Consider the following 6426-nt stretch of genomic DNA (forward strand, 5'->3'; position numbering starts at 1 on the left):
GATTATCCAGATGATCTATAGGTCAACTTTCCCCTGCTCTCTTACATCTCCCATCAAATCAAGGGCATAGAATACTTAAACATATGTTTTTAAAATTCTCCTTGTTGTCATTCTCCAGAATTCATAAATCATTTTTGCTCTTATAAATCTACAAGGCATTAATGCATGAGACCCAGGGGATGGTAACAAGGGCAGATGAGGAGAACAGTTCCCTTTTTCCCTTTGCCTACTCCAGGGCCATCAACCTCTTAGGACCTCAGTTTCCCTATCCATAAAATGAAGGTTTGAATTAGATGAGAACTAAGGTATTTTAAGTGGTATCTTATGTTTAAAGGGTACATTTCTATAACATGTAATTAAAAAGTGAAAAACTATACTCATCACAATTACATTTCCAGAAAACAACTTTGAAGCCTATAGATTTTCCAGAAGGTGATGATGCTAAACCTGCCATCTATAGTGAGATAACAAATCTGTTTTCCCCCACCATCAGAAACACGTTACAAGGAACTCAGACCCTAATTAATCCCTTTTAAGCCCAATTTCCCCAAACTGACTTTAACGGTTTCATCAATTTAGGATTACTATGGGATTGTTCATGTCTATTAGCATGCCCATAGCCCATCCCTGTTCTGTCATTATCCCATGCTATGATTCTTCATCAAGGTGCCAAAATTCTAGTTATGCCTTCTACTTGGGGGAACTCAATCTGCAAATATGTGTTTGAACATTAACTGCTACATGCCCATATTTCTGTTTTATATTGTAAGAAATGAACTCAATCAGGAAGTTTTGGGCTATTGTTGAAATGGTTCTTTGGTATACAACGGTAGTGAGGAGAAAAAAAAATCTTAAAATCCAGACTCCCCCCTCTCCTCTAGAAGGTGGATTCCTGGCCTGGAGGTAATTTTGCCTTGCTGGGAGCCTCAGTGAGTTGTTCCAGAGATCTTTGGAAGTGAGAACCACAAAAGAAATATGAAGGATGAGGGGTTTCTGAAGCAATCTTGAAGGTCAAGGGAAAAGAGAGAGGTAGTTGGACAGTATCAGGCAGATGTACAGAATAAGGTGAGGGAGCCAAACAAATGTCTCCAGTGGTGGAGTATTCTGAGACTTTTAAGATCGGGGACTGCCCCCATTTTGGCCCATGTTGCTGTAATAGAAACATCCTCCTCCCTTCCATGCCTCACATCCCATTTTGAATGAAATCTCTGTGAGCATAAATATCTTAGAATAATACAGTGATTGTGGAGATGGAGGAAGCATCTGAGTTTCTCATTTAGAGTCTCTTGGACACAGCAGGCCCAGAGTGGCAAGATAACCCACACACTGAACTTACTCAGGAGAAGTGGGAATTTAGATACAGAGGTAACCATAAGAACCTCTGAGAATTTGCAGGAATATTGGGGTCTCTCTTAGACTCCCACAAGGTTCAGAATGTAAAGTTTGAGACTATCTTATCTGGGCAGGGAGACCCCAGCTGACATATGGGTTCCATTATGGGGGAGGATTATTGTTACACTGGCATAGGGAATTAAGCTAATCTCCTTATATCAGACTTTATCCGCCTGTGGTAATATTTTGTGGAGTAAGATAAGCCCTGGGACATATTCAAACGTGGGTGATAACACGTAATTTCATGACTCAGTTTTGCTCATCCAGTTCTGACCTACAACTTTTGACTTTTAATGCAGATCTCCTCCTCCTTAGCCTTCCCCTCCCAATACACACAAAGAACAAACCGTTAATCACCACTTTCACTTCCAGCCCACTCTAAATTCAGGTTAACTCAGTTAACTCCCTCGTATGTGAGTTGAAATGTGATTTCTTTCTTCTGCATGGCTCCCCATTTTGAATCATTCCCCCCATCCCAATTTCCCCGTAGCACTTTCTGTTGTCTGATTTAGCCCTTAGCCATCCTCATGGTCAGCCCCTCCTCTCCAAATAGGGGGTTTTACTTCCTCTTACATCTTCAATGAACCACAGTGACCTTTGAGGCTGATGCAGGTGCTTTGGGAGACCAGTTCATCACGTACTGCAGACAGCAAGGGCTGGGGTGAGCCATCAGCCCCTCAAAACTATGGTCTAGAACTGCCCTGGACCATATTAGTAATGGTGACCTGGAGGTGAAAGGCTCTGTATTCCATTACCAGTCTCCTGAGTAATCTACCTAATTCAGTATCCTTTCATTTAATTGAAACATTATTTTCTCTCTGTTAGCCAGGGCACTCAAGCTGGTATAGCAGTGTTAATCTTTCAGCTGATTTCCATCTTTGCGGAATTACCTTTCTAGCAATTAGACCCACTGGTATAAATTTGCCTTGCTCCTTCCTGGGGTTCAATGTTAAAATGGAAATCTCTAAGCTCAATGCGTTTTCCTCCAGGCTGACCCAGGGCAGATATTAATTAACTGGGGTGTCGTGAAAAGGTTGAGCTTGAAAAGCCAAGTAGGAGAATACTTCTCTTGGGATGTCGTTGTAGCCAACAGATGGACTAAAGAGGGTGAAACCTGGATGGGGAAGAATCACATTTAAAGTCAAGTGGAATGACTGCACTATTAGTGAGCTGGGGGACAAGGGTTATGCTGGAAATACCTTAGTATTGTCAAGTAACAAAATCTTTTGTTTCCTTTGTTGAAGCCTGAATAGAGCTCATTTGTGAACATTCTCTAAGACAACCAGGGTCACAGTGGCCATCCATCTCAACTTGCCTGGCTGGAACTGAGGAGTTCCAGGAGCAGGGTATTTCCAAGCTATAACTAGGAAAGTCCTGGGAAATGGGTATGAATTGGTCACCCTAGGCAGGTCCAGTTTCTTAGAAAGGTGTAAAAGCCAGTTGATTTCTCCATTTTATGTTAAACTTCAGCAATGGGTAGCTTAGGACCGCCATCTTATATCCTGAAATAAGAGTTTCTGAAATCTGGCATCTGCTCCTACAATAGTTGAAAAGCTACTGCTAGATTTTCAAGGTCATTAGGACTGCTAATTGACAAATCCAATGACTCTCTCTTAGACCGTGCCCTCTCCCTAGGATTGGACACCACTGAAAGCATCACCTTTTTGAGCTCTCTTCTTCATTGGACTTCTGGGACAGTTTTTCTCATTTACTTCTTTCCAACCACTTCTCTTTCTCCATTGTCAGTTTCCACCTTCTCTGTTCTCTCTCTGCAGTTACTCGTGTAGATACTGTGCTAGTTATTTACCTGTCGCTTCCTAGTCCTGCACTTTTACATTCTGTTCTGTTCTGTTCTGCCAGGGCTGGGGGTTAGCAAACTTATTTTCCCGGGCTTGCTTGCCAGCTGGCTTGCTGTCAGACTCTGTCATAGAGGCACTAGGGGGAAGGTCAGAAAGTAGGAGAAAGAAAGGAACTCCTTCCCTTGGCTTCTATTTACTCTCCTATAAGGAGTGACCACTTTTGCAAAATACTTTATGTGCATGATTTCTAAACACTGCACGATGGTAGGATAGGTGCTTTCCCCTCCTGCAGATAAAGTGATTGAAGCTCAAAGAGATTAGTTAACTTTCCAAATGTCATGCAGGTCAAGTGGAAGAGCATGGTCCTCTAATTCCAGAGCCTATGCCTTCTCTCTGAGTTGCTGTCTTGCTAGTTTCTTCAGCTTCAAATTCATCTGACATAGAGCCAGTAGAAGGAGTATTTCTAAATGTCACTTTTAAAAACTTGATCCGTAGCTAGAATCCAATCAGTATTTACCAAATGAATTGAACATACTGGTTCTCTAATTAAACACTTTTTATAAAGTTTTAACAATTTTAATGAAGTATAGATGATAAAATAAACTGTACACATTAAAAGTGTACACTATAATAATTTCTGACATATATTCACCTGTGAAATCATTACCATATCAAGACAATGAACGTATCCATCAATCCTAGAAGTTTTCTTCATGCTCCCTGCTAAGTGCTCATTTCCACCCTTCCCCAGCCTCTCTCCCACCAATTACCAGAAAATCACTTATATGCTTTCTGTCACTCTAGATTAGTTTGTATTTACTGTAATTTTTTTAATAAATGAACTCATACAGTGTATACTCTTTTTTTCCCTCTAGCTTCTCTCACTCAGTATAATTATTTTGAGATTCATCCATATTGTTGCATGCATCATTACTTTTTATTACTCAGTACTATTCCACTGTATGATATACAATTTTTTGATTCATTCACCTGATGACAGACACTTAAGTTGCCAGTTTTCAGATATACAAATAAAGCTGCTATGAACATTCATGTATAAGTCTTTGTCTAGACATATGCTTTCATATCTTTTGGGTAATCGCATGCTAGATCATGTGGTAGGTATATGCTCAATTTTTTGAGACACTGGCAAACTGTTTGCTAAACTGATTGTATCATTTTACATTTCACCAACAGTGTATGAGAATTCCTATTGCTCCATATTCTTTCCAACACTTGATATGACCTGTCCTTCTAATATTAGCCATCCTAAAAAGTATAGTAGTATCTTACTGTAGCCTCAATTTGCGTTTCTCTAAAGATTAATGATTTTGAATACAAAAATAAACGCAAAATGGGTGAAAGACCTAAATGTAAGACAGGAAACCTTCAAAATCCTTGAGGAGAAAGCAGGCAAAAACATCTTTGATCTTGGCCACAGCAACTTCTTACTCAACATGTCTCCAGAGGCAAGGGAAAAAAAAGCAAAAATGAACTATTGGGACCTCATCAAAATAAAAAGCTTCTGTACAGCAAAGGAAACAATTAGCAAAACTAAAAGGCAACGACAGAATGGGAGAAGATATTTGCAAATGATGTATCAGATAAAGGGTTAGTATCCAAAACCTATAAAGAACTTATCAAATTCAACACCCAAAAAACAAGTAATCCAGTGAAGAAATGGGGAAAAGACATGAATAGACACTTCTCCAAAGAAGACATCCAGATGGCCAACCGACACATGAAAAAATGTTCAACATCACTCATCATCAGGGAAATAAAAATCAAAACCACAATGAGATACCCCCTTATACCTGTCAGAATGGCTAACACTAACAACTCAGGCAACAACAGATGTTGGTGAGGATGTGGAGAAAGAGGATCTCTTTTGCATCGTTGGTGGGAATGCAAGCTGGTGCAGCCAATCTGGAAAACAGTATGGAGGTTCCTCAAAAAATTAAAAATAGTACTACCATATGACCCAGCAATTGCACTGCTAGGTATTTTTCCAAGGGATACAGGTATGCTGTTTCGAAGGGACACATGCACCCCAATGTTTATAGCAGTACTATCAACAATAGCCAAAGTATGGAACGAGCCCAAATGTCCATCGATGGATGAATGGATAAAGAAGACATGGTATGTATATATATACACACACACACACACACACACACACACACACACACACACACCACACACACACACACACACAATGGAGTATTACTCAGTAATCAAAAAGAATGAAATCTTGCCATTTGCAACTACGTGGATGGAACTGGAGGGTATTATGCTAAGCGAAATTAGTCAAAGACAAATATCATATGACTTCATTCATATGAGAATTTTAAGACACAGAACAGATGAACATAATGGAAGGGAGGCAAAAATAATATAAAAACAGGGAAGGGGACAAAACATAAGAGACTCTTAAATATGGAGAACAAACAGAGGGTTACTGGAGGAGTTGTGGGAGGAGGGATGGGCTAAATGGGTAAGGGGTATTAAGGAATCTACCCCTGAAATCATTGTTGCACCATATGCTAATTTGGATATAAATTTAAAAAATAAAATTAAAAAAACTAAAAAAAACCCCAAAAAAACCAAGATTAATGATGTTGAGCATTTTCGTGTATTTTTGTTATCCATACATGTTGCTGAAGTATCTGTTCAAATTTGTTAACCATTTTTAATTGAGTTGTTTGGTTTTTTATTATTGAATTAGAGTCCTTTTCATACTGTATATACAAGTTCTTTATCAGATATGTGATTTGCAAATAATTTATCCTACTTTGTGTCTTATCTTTTCATTCACAGTGCCTTCCAAAGAGCAGAACTTCTTATTTTTGATAAAGTCCAATTTATCCAATTTTCACTTAGTGGATTATGTTTTGGTGTTATATCTAAGAAATCTAACACAGATGGGCTCACACAAGATCACAAATAGTTTCTCCTATTTTTTTCCCCAGAAGTTTTAAGTCGTACATTTAGGCCTATGATTGACTTTGAGTTGATATTTGTATACATGAATGATATTGATCTAGGTTTTTGTTTTCATTTTCAAATGGACATCCAATTATTCTGACACCATTTGTTGAAAAGATTATCCTTTATCTATTAAATTGCCTTTGTGCTGGGGCACCTGGGTGACTCAGTTGGTTATGTGACTGATTCTTGATTTTGACTCAGGTCATGATCTCATGGTGGTGAGATTGAGCCCCACCTTGGACTCCAC

The sequence above is a fragment of the Felis catus genome, chromosome A3, assembly GCF_018350175.1.
Source record: "Felis catus isolate Fca126 chromosome A3, F.catus_Fca126_mat1.0, whole genome shotgun sequence".
Classification (NCBI taxonomy): Eukaryota; Metazoa; Chordata; class Mammalia; order Carnivora; family Felidae; genus Felis; species Felis catus.